The sequence below is a fragment of the Bombina bombina genome, chromosome 2 (genome assembly GCF_027579735.1).
Source record: "Bombina bombina isolate aBomBom1 chromosome 2, aBomBom1.pri, whole genome shotgun sequence".
Taxonomy (NCBI): Eukaryota; Metazoa; Chordata; class Amphibia; order Anura; family Bombinatoridae; genus Bombina; species Bombina bombina.
In genome coordinates this window covers 14,335,026-14,353,582 of record NC_069500.1, presented here as the reverse complement: position 1 = coordinate 14,353,582, position 18,557 = coordinate 14,335,026, and the positions used below count along the sequence as shown (strand labels likewise).

The 18,557-nt window shown below is 38.9% G+C and overlaps 1 protein-coding gene across 1 annotated transcript in view; it reads left to right on the top strand.

The window, feature by feature from the left end:
* Positions 1 to 18,557, top strand: part of LOC128646842 (uncharacterized protein DDB_G0290685-like) — a 327,554-nt gene that overhangs the window by 61,294 nt on the left and 247,703 nt on the right. The window contains exon 2 of the mRNA XM_053699642.1: positions 3,661 to 3,717. The gene's annotated coding sequence lies outside the window, so the exon portion shown is untranslated. The remainder of the gene's footprint in view (positions 1 to 3,660; positions 3,718 to 18,557) is intronic.

Sequence of the window (18,557 nt, the reverse complement as noted above, 5' to 3'; positions counted from 1 at the left end):
GCAGGCGATATAGAGCTGACAACATTCGGTGTCGTATCAGCTATTAAACTAATAAGAACAGTACCACCAAAATACAGCCAATGAAGGGCCTTAGGAAGACTGGGCCAAGGTTGGATTGTAGTATTTGGTTATGCTAATCATGATGGCCATGTAGACCACCACCACCGAGAGTCCTGGAAGTAACAGGGATGATGAGATGAAAGAGCTAAGAATAGTAGAACTTGAAACAACAGAGTTAGCCATGGGTGTTAGTGCAAAACCGCTTGGCTTTTTTTTGGCTTTGGGTGCGGCTATTCATGCAGGCCATATAGAGCTGACAACATTCGGTGTCGTATCAGCTATTAAACTAATAAGAACAGTACTACCAAAATACAGCCAATGAAGGGCAAAAGGAAGACTGAGCCAAGGTTGGATTGTAGTATTTGGTTAGGCTAATCATGATGGCCATGTAGACCACCATAGTAATAAGAACAGTACTACCAAAATACAGCCAATGAAGGGCCTTAGGAAGACTGAGCCAAGGTTGGATTGTAGTATTTGGTTAGGCTAATCATGATGGCCATGTAGACCACCACCACAGAGAGTCCTGGAAGTAACAGGGATGATGAGATGAAAGAGCTAAGAATAGTAGAACTTGAAACAACAGAGTTAGCCATGGGTGTTAGTGCAAAACCGCTTGGCTTTTTTTTGGCTTTGGGTGCGGCTATTCATGCAGGCCATATAGAGCTGACAACATTCGGTGTCGTATCAGCTATTAAACTAATAAGAACAGTACTACCAAAATACAGCCAATGAAGGGCCTTAGGAAGACTGGGCCAAGGTTGGATTGTAGTATTTGGTTAGGCTAATCATGATGGCCATGTAGACCACCACCACCGAGAGTCCTGGAAGTAACAGGGATGATGAGATGAAAGAGCTAAGAATAGTAGAACTTGAAACAACAGAGTTAGCCATGGGTGTTAGTGCAAAACCGCTTGGCTTTTTTTTGGCTTTGGGTGCGGCTATTCATGCAGGCCATATAGAGCTGACAACATTCGGTGTCGTATCAGCTATTAAACTAATAAGAACAGTACTACCAAAATACAGCCAATGAAGGGCCTTAGGAAGACTGGGCCAAGGTTGGATTGTAGTATTTGGTTAGGCTAATCATGATGGCCATGTAGACCACCACCACCGAGAGTCCTGGAAGTAACAGGGATGATGAGATGAAAGTGCTAAGAATAGTACTACTTGAAACAACAGAGTTAGCCATGGGTGTTAATCCAAGACCGCTTGGATTTATTTTTGTATTGGGTGCAGCTAATCATGCAGGCCATATAGAGCTGACAACATTCGGTGTTGTATCAGCTATAAAAATAATAAGAACTGTACTGAGCAAAGGTTGGATTGTAGTATTTTGTTCGGCTAATCATGATGGCCATGTAGACCGCCCGTAACAGGGATGAAAGTGCTAAGAATAGTACTAATTGAAACAAACAGAGTTAGCCATGGGTGTTAGTCTAAGAACACTCGGCTTTTTTTTGGGTTTGGGTGCAGCTAATCATGAAGGACAGATAGACCTGCCACCATTTGGTGTTGTAACAGGTATGAAAATGCAAAGAACAGTACTACATAACACAACCTACTTACCATGGGTCCCAGAACATATGTTTGGTTGTTATATTTTGTAAGGGTAATCATGCAGGCCATATAGACCTCCACCGATAGGGTGAGTATGAGTAACAGCTATTAAAATGCGAAGGACATTACTAATTAACACAACATAGTTACCATGGGTCGCAGACCAAGAGCAGATGTCTTATTATTATATTTTGTATGGGTAATCATCCAGGCCGTATAGACCTCACTAAATAGGGGGAGTTACAGAGATTAAAGTGCTAAGAATGGTAGTACTGAAAACACAACCTCGTTAAAATAGGTAGCAGACCACATGTCTTATTATTATAATTTTTCAGGGTAATCTGGCAGGCCATATAGAACTCCCACGATAGGGGGGGGGGGGGAACAGGGATTAAAGTGCTAAGAAAAGTACTAATTGACACAAGCTAGTTGGGTCCAAGAACGCATGTTTGATTATTAGAATTTATTAGGGTAATTATATATCTAACAAATATATCTATTTCTCTTCTATCGATTCTATCTAACTATCAATCTATGTATATCTATCTATCCTATCTATCACTATCAATCTATCTTCTGTCTGGGATGTTTTGAGACAGCCACTTTGGGAATGTTAGTTGATTTAGACCCATTATGGCTTAAAAGCAGACTCTGCATCAACTATGTAATTTTCCATGGGAGTTTTGCCAGGGATCCCCCTCCAGCATGCAACAGTCCAGGTGTTAGGACCCTTGAAACAACTTTTCCATCACTATTGTGGCCAGAAAGAGTCCTTGTAGGTTTTAAAGTTCGCCTGCCTATTGAATTCAATGGCAGTTCGCGCGGTTCGCGCGTTCGCGAACAATACCGGAAGTTCGAGTCCGCGGTTCGCGAACCGAAAATTTTAGGTTTGCGACATCACTAAATACAATTGATTACAATTAAATCAAATAAACTAAAGTACAAAAAAAAACAAACACTAAATTACAGAAAATAAAAAAATAATTACACATTTTTAAACTATTTACACCTAATCTAATCCCCCTAATAAAATAAAAAAGCCCCCAAAATAATAAAAATCTCTCCCCTATACTAAATTACAAATAGCCCTTAAAAGGGCATTTTGCGGGGCATTGCCCCAAAGTAATCAGCTCTTTTACCTGTAAAAAAAATAAAATAGAGAGAGGTGGAGAGTGTGTGTGTGTGAGAAAGAGGTGGAGAGTGTGTGCATGTGTGAGTGAGAGAAAGAGAGGCAGAGAGTGTGTGTGTGTGTGTGTGTGTGTGTGTGTGAAAGAGAGAGAGAGTCGGAGAGTGTTTGTGTGTGTGAGAGAGAGGCAGAGAGTGTGTGAGAAAGAGAGAGAGGGAGAGAGTGTGGGTGAGAGAGAGAGAGAGAGATAGAGAGAAAGAGAGTGAAAGAGAGTGGCTGGGGGTGTGTGAGATAGTGAGAAAGAGAGGTGGAGTGTGTGTGTGAGAGAGTGTGTGTGAGAGAGAGATTAGGAGAGAGAGAGGCAGAGAGTGTGTAAGAGAGGGGGGGAGAGTGTGATACAGGGAACAAAAGTGTGAGAGAGGAGAAGAGTGAGAGATCAGTGAAGTGACAGAAAGGGGTGTGTGAGCATGAGAGAGTGAGTGTTAGTGTGTGTGTGTGAATGTATGTGAGAGGGAGAGTGTGTGAGAGATTGTGTGAATGACAATGTATGATTTTGTGTATGTGTATTATTACCATTTTCAGGTTTTTACACTCATGATAAAAGGGCGCTAACATTTTATCCAGTTGGCTAAAAATTGCAGGGGTAAAAATATCTGCGCACAGTGCACAAAAAAATTAGTGGTACAGTAACATTGCTTTGTTTGCCCGTATATGTGGGCTGTGCACTCAGAAACTGCTGTTAGATCTCAAACATCAAGGCATCAATGGGTTCCAGAATATTAACCCTTTTCTGCTATAAGGACACAGTGATAGACTGTCAAATCCATATGCATTATTCACCAGCCATAATCTATTTAAACAGAATGACTGTAATTGAATGGAAACAAAAATAAATACATTTCTATTTATTCTAGGTATCAAAAGTAGTTCAGAATCCTCAGATGAAAGCAGTGATGAAACAGACAATGCAGGTGAGTAAATGGAATTAGATAATATTGGGGCAGTTGGCTTTTTGTACACAAATGGTGTCTCACTGGCATAAGCAGACTGACATGTATATAAATTTGCTGAATTATGGTGCACATTTTATATATATATATATATATATATATATATATATATTTGTATTTTATTGATTTTCAAATTAAAGATACAATGGTGTGCCATTAGCACATAACAGACAAGAAAACAAAAGACATACATATATGAAGTGAAAGACACATGGAGAAGATAATCCTAGGCGCCAAATGCAGGCTAAGGTATACAAGAATTTATTACGACAGGAGTACAGGGTATTAGAATAAAATACGATAATAAAATACAATGTTTTAAAAGTAAATAGACATGGATCCACGCTAGTACAAATGTGATAAAAAACAGGTTTGGATAAAAAATATATATATAGTAACAGTATGACAATATATACAGTTCAATTCTTGAAAGACAGCTATGTCAAGGTATGTTATAAAGTGAGATAGTGCAATGCTCCAGAGTGCTGGAATTTGTGTTTAAAATAGCAATCAAATACAATTCAATATCAATCAATAAAATCAAATAAAATAGTTTCCAGTGGATGTGGAGGGAGTGTTTAAAACAAAAACAAAAAGCAAAAAATAGAATGCAAAAATGAGGTGGTAGTCAGTGTAAATATTGATCCAAAAAAAGGTAAGAAAGTCACAGCACAGGTCCACAATGAATCCGCTGGGGTGCTTCTAAAGATGTGTATCCAAATGGTGCTAGTGTATTGCAGGTGTCCAATGGATGTGTAAAAACCAAATAAAACCAAAAAATAAAAAAATAATAGTCAATGGTGTGCAAAAAATGTCAGTAAATGTCAGTGAATCTCCCTCGATGGGGGTGTTGCCAGCCTGGATAGGCTGGTTTAGGTGAAGGAAGGGGGCACAATAAAAAACAGTGCAGAGAAAAAGTAAAAATATAAAAATATATAAGAGAACAAAAAACCTGTGTTTGAGAAAGATAAAATACAATGTGTAGAAAGTTCACAATATGTTCTTCCAATTTGAATAAGGCTTACCAGTACTGTCTACGCGTTTCGGCCTTCTCTAGGCCTTTATCAAGACTGGTGTGTGTTACATACTGATGGCCTTATATAGGGGTTGTGTGATTGCAGCCGGAAGTGCTTTGGATTAGCCATTTCCGGTTTAACGAATTTTTATATATGTATATAAAGTGCTTAATATGATTCATAAAGCCTATTTTCTATTAAAATTGGTGGATAAGATAGTGTTTAGTAATAATCACTATTTGGGGAGCCTTTGTTTGTAATCAGTTGTTTTTCTATGAACCCTCCGTGTGTCTGTGATGTCACTTCCGGTATGTAATTTCTCATATGAACTTACGTGGTGTATATAATTATATGGGTTTCGCTCAGGTACCTTTGTTATTTATTGTTTTGGCCAATCCGAAATGTATGGCCACATGTTTCAATGTAGTTATATCAATTTATTTAGTGTGTTTCTTATCCGTTTTTCCTGTGTCCTGATTGGTCGTGACGTAAGGACTTTCGTCCAATCAGTGTTGAGCTACACAGCAATGTCAATCATTAACATATAGCTCCGTGTGTTCTTAAGATGATCTGTAGTGTTTCAGTATATGGCATTAATAATGTACATAATAGATGATGTACTAAATGTATCCCTAGAGCGATAAGGCACTACGGGATGAGTTTGATATGTGAGATCGAGTTACGATCAAAGAACTGATTTGTAAATAATGCATAAGATGTCTTCAGAGAGTTGGAGCTGAAAGATGCTGCAGATTATGTGCGGTCTTGTGATTATTTCGTTGTTATATACTATATACAAATACCGAAAATGAAGTTAGGAACTTTTCTATCTATATATGATCATGTATATTTAGGAGTTAATACTTTTAACTTTGTTAATGTTGTTGTCCTTACAGATACGATATAATTAGGTGTCTTTGTATTAGTTTTAAGCCTTTCTATATATGGTCTGCTACGGATCATATTATATACATAAAAAAAGGAGGGTAGGTAAGAAGGGGTTATAGTTGTTAATGTCATAAAATGACATACTTGTAGTTATCCATATCTGGATAAATAATTGCAGGTTTAGATTAGGATAAACGATGTGTACTTATAGACCGGATTCTCAGTTTGGATATATACAGCTCGAAGTGTAATACAGAGAGCAGTACTCTGAATATAAGTAATATCAGTTGATCGTATTTAAAGGGGTGTATACGGCTTATAAGTGTCCTGTATATATATATATATTTTCATAGATTGTCAGAGATATGTAAAATAGACGAATTATTAGATGCCAGTACGGTGGCACAATAAAATAAAATAAAATAAAATAATTGGCCAAGTATTAAATTGGCTAAATGTTGAAATATTTAATTGTTGAATATTTCTGACCTAATGTTAGGGACTGATGATGAATAAAATTTGCTGTAAGGGGACCTAATTCCTGATGTATTGCCAAATGGCTTGAGAATAGAATAGTTATAAAGCTTAAATAGATTAGTTTGGATAAATGTTGTGTGTCCTATATTGTCTATCTGGGTTAGATCATTCCTAGACCCCAGTGGAGAGGAGGAATAGTAAATCTGTGTTGTTTGGTTCTATATGGAGACCAATGCCTTGGAGAAGGAGATTCAGGAGAATAATTATGTCTAATTATACTGGTGTTAGACATTTCAGGTCGGCAGGTTTTTTTATATATAGTTTCTTTTCGGTAAATTGTAGAAACTTCTTTGCTTTTTGATCATAGAGGCTTATCTGCTTCTTTCTGTGTGGAAGATTGTGTTTAGTTGTAAAGTGCCTATATAAGGCGGTATCTGTGTTTAGTTTTTCAATGAGTCGTATGTGTTCACGTATCCTTTCTTTTAGGATCCTCGACGTCTGGCCTACATATTGTAGCCCACATGAACACTGTAACATGTAGATCACTCCACTGTCTTGGCATCTAATCAACTCATTTACTTTATATTTTTCTTTCGTATTAAAACTGTTAAATGTGGTGGATTTGATACCACTTTTGCATGCTGGGACAGCTGGTAAGGATTAAAAAGAATTGCTCGACAGAAGAAAAATGGAACCAACAAGCTAACATCATTAAAACAAAGTTCCTAGAGAGAGGATATCAGGAGAGCCTATTGGAAAAGAAAACCGAAGAAGTCAATAACATCAACAGAAGTGAACTTTTGAAGTATAAAGAAAAAACATCACAGACAGAAAATGACTCCTTCAATGTATTAATGATTACAGAATACAGTGAAAACAAGAGCATCATTGAGAAAATATTTCAAAAACATTGGTCAATCCTGAAAGATGATGACCTGATTGGTGAAAAATTACCAGCAAGACCTAAATTCGTCTACAGGAGAACCAAGAACCTACAGAACAAACTTGCACCCAGCATAGAAAGAAAGAAGAAACCAGGTATTAGAGATACATTCGGAAAAGAGGTGAAGGGCTTCTTCCCGTGTGTGTCTTGTAAAGCATGCAAAAGTGGTATCAAATCCACCACATTTAACAGTTTCAATACGAAAGAAAAATATAAAGTAAATGAGTTGATTAGATGCCAAGACAGTGGAGTGATCTACATGTTACAGTGTTCATGTGGGCTACAATATGTAGGCCAGACGTCGAGGATCCTAAAAGAAAGGATACGTGAACACATACGACTCATTGAAAAACTAAACACAGATACCGCCTTATATAGGCACTTTACAACTAAACACAAGGGAAATATAAAGGATTTAACATATATGGGCATACAGAAGGTATGAAAGGACTGGAGAGGCGGCAATTATACAAAGAAATTGCTTATCGCCGAATCGAAGTGGATTTTTAATTTGGACTCTCTGTACCCCAAAGGGCTAAATAACAAGGAAGACCTCTCCCACTTATTTAACATGACATAACAATCTGTATATCTCTCTTCTCTAGGTAGTTGTTCTCAATTCTGACTCTCTATCTTCCACACAGAAAGAAGCAGATAAGCCTCTATGATCAAAAAGCAAAGAAGTTTCTACAATTTACCGAAAAGAAACTATATATAAAAAAACCTGCCGACCTGAAATGTCTAACACCAGTATAATTAGACATAATTATTCTCCTGAATCTCCTTCTCCAAGGCATTGGTCTCCATATAGAACCAAACAACACAGATTTACTATTCCTCCTCTCCACTGGGGTCTAGGAATGATCTAACCCAGATAGACAATATAGGACACACAACATTTATCCAAACTAATCTATTTAAGCTTTATAACTATTCTATTCTCAAGCCATTTGGCAATACATCAGGAATTAGGTCCCCTTACAGCAAATTTTATTCATCCTCAGTCCCTAACATTAGGTCAGAAATATTCAACAATTAAATATTTCAACATTTAGCCAATTTAATACTTGGCCAATTATTTTATTTTATTTTATTTTATTATGGCACCGTACTGGCATCTAATAATTCGTCTATTTTACATATCTCTGACAATCTATGAAAATATATATATATATATACAGGACACTTATAAGCCGTATACACCCCTTTAAATACGATCAACTGATATTAATTATATTCAGAGTACTGCTCTCTGTATTACACTTCGAGCTGTATATATCCAAACTAAGAATCCGGTCTATAAGTACACATCATTTATCCTAATCTAAACCTGCAATTATTTATCCAGATATGGATAACTACAAGTATGTCATTTTATGACATTAACAACTATAACCCCTTCTTTCCTACCCCCTTTTTTTATGTATATAATATGATCCGTAGCAGACCATATATAGAAAGGCTTAAAACTAATACAAAGACATCTAATTATATCGTATCTGTAAGGACAACAACATTAACAAAGTTAAAAGTATTAACTCCTAAATATACATGATCATATATAGATAGAAAAGTTCCTAACTTCATTTTCGGTATTTGTATATAGTATATAACAACGAAATAATCACAAGACCGCACATAATCTGCAGCATCTTTCAGCTCCAACTCTCTGAAGACATCTTATGCATTATTTACAAATCAGTTCTTTGATCGTAACTCGATCTCACATATCAAACTCATCCCGTAGTGCCTTATCGCTCTAGGGATACATTTAGTACATCATCTATTATGTACATTATTAATGCCATATACTGAAACACTACAGATCATCTTAAGAACACACGGAGCTATATGTTAATGATTGACATTGCTGTGTAGCTCATCACTGATTGGACGAAAGTCCTTACGTCACGACCAATCAGGACACAGGAAAAACGGATAAGAAACACACTAAATAAATTGATATAACTACATTGAAATGTGTGGCCATACATTTCGGATTGGCCAAAACAATAAATAACAAAGGTACCTGAGCGAAACCCATATAATTATATACACCACGTAAGTCCATATGAGAAATTACATACCGGAAGTGACGTCACAGACACACGGAGGGCTCATAGAAAAACAACTGATTACAAACAAAGGCTCCCCAAATAGTGATTATTACTAAACACTATCTTATCCACCAATTTTAATAGAAAATAGGCTTTATGAATCATATTAAGCACTTTATATACATATATAAAAATTCGTTAAACCGGAAATGGCTAATCCAAAGCACTTCCGGCTGCAATCACACAACCCCTATATAAGGCCATCAGTATGTAACACACACCAGTCTTGATAAAGGCCTAGAGAAGGCCGAAACGCATAGACAGTACTGGTAAGCCTTATTCAAATTGGAAGAACATATTGTGAACTTTCTACACATTGTATTTTATCTTTCTCTTCACAGGTTTTTTGTTCTCTTATATATTTTTATATTTTTACTTTTTCTGTGCACTGTTTTTTATTGTGCCCCCTTCCTTCACCTAAACCAGCCTATCCAGGCTGGCAACACCCCCATCGAGGGAGATTCACTGACATTTACTGACATTTTTTGCACACCATTGACTATTATTTTTTTATTTTTTGGTTTTATTTGGTTTTTACACATCCATTGGACACCTGCAATACACTAGCACCATTTGGATACACATCTTTAGAAGCACCCCAGCGGATTCATTGTGGACCTGTGCTGTGACTTTCTTACCTTTTTTTGGATCAATATTTACACTGACTACCACCTCATTTTTGCATTCTATTTTTTGCTTTTTGTTTTTGTTTTAAACACTCCCTCCACATCCACTGGAAACTATTTTATTTGATTTTATTGATTGATATTGAATTTTATTTGATTGCTATTTTAAACACAAATTCCAGCACTCTGGAGCATTGCACTATCTCACTTTATAACATACCTTGACATAGCTGTCTTTCAAGAATTGAACTGTATATATTGTCATACTGTTACTATATATATATTTTTTATCCAAACCTGTTTTTTATCACATTTTTACTAGCGTTGATCCATGTCTATTTACTTTTAAAACATTGTATTTTATTATCGTATTTTATTCTAATACCCTGTACTCCTGTCGTAATAAATTCTTGTATACCTTAGCCTGCATTTGGCGCCTAGGATTATCTTCTCCACGTATCATTGTATTTGGGTGATAACTTGGTATCACCTTCCTGGGCCAACAAGGTTTAGTGGGCACTGGGGTATATTTGTATTGTCAATGAAGTGAAAGACATTCAGAGTTCACCTATATCCACTTCATTAAGAAGTTATATATTAGCACAGTAGGTTACAAAAGCTGTACCAGCAGTGAAGAGGGGTGGGTGGGGAAAGGAGGTGGATAGGGTAATGAAAAAATTGTTGTTACACATAGATGAGGAGGGTTCTGAAGAGGGGGTGTCATCGAGAGAGGAGTTCAGTGAGGGGAGGCCTGGCGGGAAATGGGAAGAAGAGGCCACCTTAGGAATCTAGGTTAGGAAGCCACTGGGTGTTAAACAAGGCTTGCTAGTCCACCCAGATCATTTCAAAGATATCTGAATTTTCTAGGGAATAGAATACATTTTTTTTCCATGGAGTAAATATAAGCCATAACTTTAACTATTTCTGGCCAGGAGGGGGTTTAAGTGTTTCCATGATTTGTCAATGAAGAGTTTTATAGCTGAAAGAGGTAAATACATAGATATCTTTGGTGTTTGGGTAGTTTGCAAGAGCCCAAGTGGAAAAGGGCCACTTCTGGAGACTTAGGAAGGGAGATCCCCAATCTGGAAAGGGTATTAAAACAGGTGTTCCACAGAGGTTTAAGTTTCGGGCAGCCCCACCAAACATGTGTCATATCACCTATCTGGTCACAATCCCTCCAACATTTGGGAGAAGCAGTAGGGAACAATTTAGTTAATCTTGCCGGGACATAATACCTGTGCGTGAGTAGTTTAAAATATGTCTGATATATGGTTTTACAGTGGATAGCTTTTTTTAGTTAAGAGGAGTGTAATGTTGCCAGACCTGAGAAGGAATAGATATATTCAGTTTTTGTTCCCATTTTATTATATGTGGTGCTTTAATAAATAATTATTAGGTTGTCAATAGATAGATTCCTACAGCAATGTGGCGGGGTCCAAATCAGATCACGTAAATGAATATTGAAGGGCAGTAAGGCCTGTTCAATTCCCCTCCATTTACATTGTGAGTCTTTGACTCCCCATTGAGATATATGAGTGAGCATCGCTGCATCATAGTATCTAGTGATGGATGGAGAGGCAACCCCTCTATGTAGTCTAGGATATTGCTTAATATTGTGAGCTATACGTGGGGGTTTTCCCTGCAATATGTACTTTGTGCATTCACTTTGAAACTGTAATAACAATTGTTTGGGTACTTTGATAGGAAGGCACCTAAACAAATAGGTCAGTTTAGGGAGGTAGCTCATTTTGAGGGCTACAATGCGTCCTAGCCAGGAATTGGACTGCCATTTTTCCCTAAAGGTTCTCAATTCAGACAGTAAGGGGCGGTAGTTTGTATTTATAATTTGGGGGATATCACTCAGCAGTTTAATCCCTAACGCCTAGATTTAGAGTTCTGCGTTAGCCGTCAAAAGCAGCGTTAAGGGGTCCTAACGCTGCTTTTGGCCGCCCGCTGGTATTTAGAGTCGGCCAGGTAAAGGTGTACCGCTCACTTTCAAGCCGTGACTTTTCCATACCGCAGATCCCCTTACGCCAATTGCGTATCCTATCTTTTCAATGGGATCTTCCTAATGCCGGTATTTAGAGTCTTGGCTGAAGTGAGCGGTACAGCCCCTACCGACAAGACTCCTAAAGCCCATGGAAAGGCTGTAGTTAAGAGCTTTATGGGCTAACGCCGGTATATAAAGCTCTTAACTACAGTGCTCTAAAGTACACTAACACCCATAAACTACCTATGTACCCCTAAACCGAGGTCCCCCCACATCGCCGCCACTATAATAAATATTTTTAACCCATAATCTGCCGACCGCACATCGCCGCCACCTACATTATCCCTATGAACCCCTAATCTGCTGCCGCTAAAATCGCCGACACCTACATAATATTTATTAACCCCTAATCTGAACCCCCCCAACGTCGACGCCACCTAACTTCAAGTATTAACCCCCCGGACCTCGCCGCTACTATAATAAATGTATTAACCCCTATAGCTAAGTCTAACCCTAACACCCCCCTAAGTTAAATATAATTTTAATCTAACAAAATATATTAACTCTTATTAACTAAAGTATTCCTATTTAAAAATAAATACTTACCTGTAAAATAAACCCTAATATAGCTACAATATAACAAATAATTATATTGTAGCTATTTTAGGATTTATATTTATTTTACAGGCAACATCATATTTATTTTAACTAGGTACAATAGCTATTAAATATTTATTAACTATTTAATAGCTACCTAGTTAAAATAATTTCAAAATTACCTGTAAAATAAATCCTAACCTAAGTTACAATTAAACCTAACAATACACTATCATTAAATTAATTAAATAAATTACCTACAATTAAATAAACTAAACTAAATTACAAAAAAAAAACAAAACACTAAATTACAGAAAATAAAAAAAATTACAAGAATTTTAAACTAATTACACCTAATCTAAACCCCCTAATAAAATAAAAAAAAATAAAAAAATAATAAAAGTCCCTACCCTATTCTACATTACAACGTAATCAGCTCTTTTACCAGCCCTTAAAAGGGCTTTTTGCTGGGCATGCCCCAAAGAAATCAGCTCTTTTGCCTGTAAAAAAAAATACAACCCCCCCCAACATTAAAACCCACCACCCACATACCCCTACTCTAACCCACCCGAACCCCCCTTAAATAAACCTAACACTACCCCCCTGAAGATCTCCCTACCTTGAGTCGTCTTCACCCAGCCGGCCGAAGTCTTCATCCGATGGGCCAGAATAGGACATCGAGACCGGCAGAAGTCTTCATCCTATCCGGGTAGAAGAGGACATCCGGACAGGCAGAAGTCTTCATCCTATCCGGGCAGAAGAGGACATCCGGACCAGCAGACATCTTCATCCAAGCGGCATCTTCTATCTTCATCCATCCGGAGCGGAGCGGAGCCATCTTCATCCCAGCCGACGCGGATCCATCCTCTTCAACCGACGCCTACTCGCCGTGAAGGTTCCTTTAAATGATGTCATCCAAGATGGCGTCCCTCAAATTCCGATTGGCTGATAGGATTCTATCAGCCAATCGGAACTAAGGTAGGAAAAATCTGATTGGCTGATTCAATCAGCCAATCAGATTCAAGTTCAATCCGATTGGCTGATCCAATCAGCCAATCAGATTGAGCTCGCATTCTATTGGCTGTTCCAATTTTATCCCGAAGATCTAAGGAATTGGAGGTGCGGCATTGATACTCTAGGTCCCTCAATTTGCAATGTGCTTGGGAAACCCAATTTGTGGGTTGTCGTTTGTTTGTATGGTGAATTGCAGCTCTTTCCAAAGTTCCTCTCTAAAAGGTACTTCAGACAATATGTGGTGGGACAACCTCCAAGTGGATTTAGATCTAGCTGTATTCGAGGATTGAAGGTCTAAACTTGGTCGTGGTCTGACGAAGAGCAAATTGATATGTTTGTGGATTGTATTAAATCTAGAGTGTCAGAATGGCAGAAAAGGTAATCTTGCCTAGAGTAAGTGTTATGAGGGTGAGAGAAATGAGTGTAGTCTTTATCCTGTGAGTGAAAATACCTCCAAATATCATAGTAACCTTATTGTGCCATTAGAGTTCTAAATTTAAGGCTCACAGAGTAAGGGAAAGCGGCCCTATTAGTGGTGGGTTTAGATTTCCTGTCCATTTTATGATCCCAGACCATATTGAAATCACCTGCTAGGATAACCTTTCCTTGCTTAACTAGATCTACCCTGCATAGGATCTTTTTTAGGTATCTGGATTGGAGGACATTTGGGAGGTAAATGGAGACTATGGTGTATGTGGTGTGGTCTAAATTACAGATTAGGATGATGAATCTAGCCTGAGGGTCTCTAAAAATGTGGATTGGTTCATAAGCCACTCTTTTATGCACAAGTATAGCTGCACCCCTAGCTTTTTAGAGAAGGGGGCTGATTAAAAATTAGGAAATTTTTAGATATGTATGGAGGTGGGCCCTCTGCTAGTAGGTGCGTTTCTTGGAGAAACGCCACATCTGCCCTATGGAATTTGAGAGATCTAGCCAGTAGGCTTCTTTTATCGGAGGTGTTAAGGCCTCTCACGTAATGTGTTATGAACCTAAGGGAAGACATCAGTTATACTATAACCTGAATCAATGACAAATATACCTTGTACCTTAGTGTTTGATGGGGGGGGGGAATATACTGGGTCAGGAATGAAAGTTAAGGGGTCCGGGTAGGAGGAATCTGGGATAAATAAATTGGTGGAAATAGCCCACCTAAGTTGAACCCTAACTTGGGCTCTAAATTCGGGGGGGAGCAAGTGCTAAAACGGAATGGAGCTGAATAAGTCAGCCCTGCTCACAAATGAACATCTGATTGCAAACTAGCCTAACTAACTATACTCTAAAGACAATAAATAAATGGTGTAACAGATGTAACATAGGTAGCTCAAAACACAATTTTTCTACATATCAAGTAGGAGTCCTTTCAGGTCGGCAAGGCTTGAGGCCTCAGAGACTGATTAAGGAGGCCGAATTTCTGACATTTTTGTCTTTGATCCTTCAAGGTCCACTCTGGAGCCAAGGCCCTCAATTTTGTGGAGTGGGCAGCAGCCGGAGGTATCTGTTCTGTTTGCAAGCCCCAGCTAGTTAGGAGAGTGTTGCCTTGAGCTGGGGATGTCACCACATGGGTTTGATTGTCCTTAGACACTATAAGCTTTGTTGGATTGTCACATCCATATTTAATGTTCGCTCTTCTGAGTAATGTGGTTATGGGTCTATAAAGCCTACGTTGTTGCAGAGTGTGAGAGGACAGGTCCGGCAAAAGTTGGATATCTCTGAGGTTGTCTAGTAAAGCTGGTTTGTTAAAGGTAGCCTGCATCAGATGGTCTTTGAAGGTAAAATTATGAAAGCATAACACAAGGTCCTTGGTCTCAAAGCTCTATGAGCTTCCTCCATAGTATGTAATGAACCCTCTAGGGGGCCAAATAGTGCCGTGAAAAGAGACTTGAGGAATTCTTGCAGTTCACTTGCCGTAACACTTTCCGGTATACCTCGGAATCGGACATTGTTTCTCCGAGCTCTGTCCTCCACATCCGCAAGATTTAGCTCCAGTTGAGTGATTTGATCTGCAAGGTTCTCAGTGTACGAAAGTAGATTTGAATGAACTGTGGTCAGGTCATCATGTTGTCCCTCTAAAGTATCTACTCTTTCACCAATCTCTGCAATGTCCTATCTAAGCTCTGCTGAGCTGCATTGGATCTCTGCAGTGATAGATTTTGTTTGTGCCGCCAGCATTTTTTTCATAATGGCTTCAGTAATATAGTGTTGCAAGTGGGCGGCTGACTGTGTACTAGATTGAGATCCCTCGTTTTGTGATTCTTGGTCACTCACATCTCTTCTAGATGGGTCTGGAGCTTTAGACTGTTGGGAAAAGTGGTCAAATACAGTCTTTTTGACAGTTGCCGGAGTTCTAGGATGCCGTCTTGAAGTATGCAGCATTTTTGGTAAAGTTGGAGTCAACCTTGAGATGTAACAATGGAGCCTCAGTCAGTCTCCCCTGTACTTAATGGAAAAATAACCTATGCCTGACTATCTGGTTAAAGCTAGTACAAATAGAAAAAAAAAACATGAATGCGAGCGGGGCCGGCCTCAGCTTACTGATGGGGCTTACACCACTACCATCATAAACAGTGGCGCATCTAGGGTCTGAATACCCCAACAATCAAACATTTAGTATTGCAACACACTAGGTCGCTGGGGAGGGACCCAACAGGGGGTCACAAAGTTGGGCACACTAGCAATTCACAATGTGAGCGCAAAGCAAACAACCAAACAATACAGTATTTTGTGTTCACCCTAACAACAGCAGAATCTTAACACATATGATCAATACAGTGTGCTGGCCAGCTCTAACCCTCATATCTGGGAGAAGGGATGCAACCTAAAGGAAGGGGAAAATGATAGGGGGAGATGACCGAGGGAGAGGTGAGGTGGGGAACTAATACCTCAAAAAAGTATGGGCTCAGTCTTAGGCAGCAAATGCAGTGACACTAGTGATGATAAAGCAGGAACAGTTCTGAGTGAAATAATCAGCATCCACGTTGTCTGTGGTATGATAAGGCAGTCTTTTCATATACAACGGAAAGTCTGGTAACTGAAAGAATTGGCTCTAATAGGTATAGATCCACGGGTAGCACATAGCCGTCCCGAAGGCTGGTTATGTATGGAGGTTCCCTTAGGCCATGTGTTAAGTGAGCCTCAGGTGGGGAGAACTGATGCAATGTGTTGCAAATTCCCAGTATGGGAGCAATATAAACTCTGTGAGTGGAGGGTATAAAAGTCAGGCTGGCGTTTCCCTAGGGACAAAGTGAGGAGCCTTTAAGTACACCTAGTACATGGCCCTGAGGTACAAGCCCTATAGTTTGGGCAAATCTCAAATCTGGTGTCCCAATTGTAATGTGTGTAAGGCGTGGATCTCACCCAATAAATGTGGAGATGCTGGTGCTCCGGATATACCTTTAATGCAGGCGGCCTAGAAAGGTAGGTAGAAGAGTTCCAGTAGCAGGGGGGATATTGATCTCCTACTAGAGAAATGCGGATGATGCAACTTGATGTCTGGAGCTTCCCTGCAGGCCGCAGATCCAATATGGTGGCCATTCGTGCCACTCCGCTCTGTATTTACTCTGCCAGACTCCGAAGATGAGGTCAACCCAGAGGTTTACGGAATTTCCCGGCCAACTAGATGATTATCCCTTAGTGCACCATAGATGACAGCTGCCCTTAAGTAAGAGGCCACAGGATTCCCGGTTGATGACACCGACCCGGTATCCGGCCTTTCGCCCGTCCTGATTCTCAGCCTCACACAGGGATGACCTCTGTAACTCTGGAGCAGGGCCCCAACCCTCCGGAGCACCGGCCCTGAGCAGATGTAGTCTTTAGGGGCTGGTGGCTGTAAGTCGATTACTCAAAATTCCCAGCTGCTCCTAAGGGTAGGGTATAGTCACCGGAATCGGGAGAAAGGCTATATAATGCATCTTTAGGGTTCACACTGTGATATGAGTTGTTTTTTGTGGAAAAAAACAAGCTAAACTTTGTTATTGAAGCTAGTGCAAGCCCAGAGCTCTGCACACAAGTGTCCACACAGAACAGCGGTTAGCTCCACCCCCATGGTGCACATTTTTATACATTGTTATATTTGTGAAAAAAAGAAAATATGATCCAAAAACGATGGAGTCCCACAAAGAGGATAAATTAAATGCAAATCTTTATTCAAATGCTTACAAATAGCAACAATGAGCACACAAAAATGAAGTAAGTGCTAGACTCAGACGTAGCCAAACATCCAGCCCAATGAAAAGAAACACGTCTGACCGGTTTCGTATTGTTTATATAGATATATATGTTTCTATGCCTTTATATCTTTATGCCTATATTTATATTCATATGTTCATTCATGTATGCTGGTTCCAAAACTCTATTATCTTTGGACTGGTAGTATTGAACACCCCTGTATTGTATTGTGTTCTAACATTTCTCACATCACATTGTATTGGATTTGACTGTAACTCTATGTGGCATACTACAATTGGGTTCCAAAGCTGGGACAAGGGGTATAAGAATGACCCCCCCCCCTCCTTTTGTCTAATATTCATTATGGTTGAGTGTAAGCATAATAGATGTGGTGATCAATGCTTATCCTTCTTATTCTTGGCGTTAAAAGCCAGTCCCATTGATGTAAATATACAGATCGAAACCGGTCAGACGTTTTATATATACCTGTATATATACACTCACACACATACATACTTACATACAGTACATACACACACATACACACACACATACATACAAATACATACATATACACACACACACACACACACATACATACTTACATACAGTACATGCATATACAAATACACACACACACATACACACACACACACACACACACACATACATACTTACATACAGTACATACACACACATACACACACACACATACATACACATACATACATATATACTCACACACACATACATACAAATACATATATATATACACATGCACACATATATGTTTTTCTGATTCAGATAAAGCAAAGAATTTTTAAATTTACATTTGTTGTCAATTGTTCTTTTGGTATATATTGTTGAAAAGCAGGGTGGCCATATAGTGCTAGAGACATATGCACACTCCTCAACCTACCTACCTGATTCTTTTTTTTAATCAAAGAATACAAAGACAATGGAGGTAAA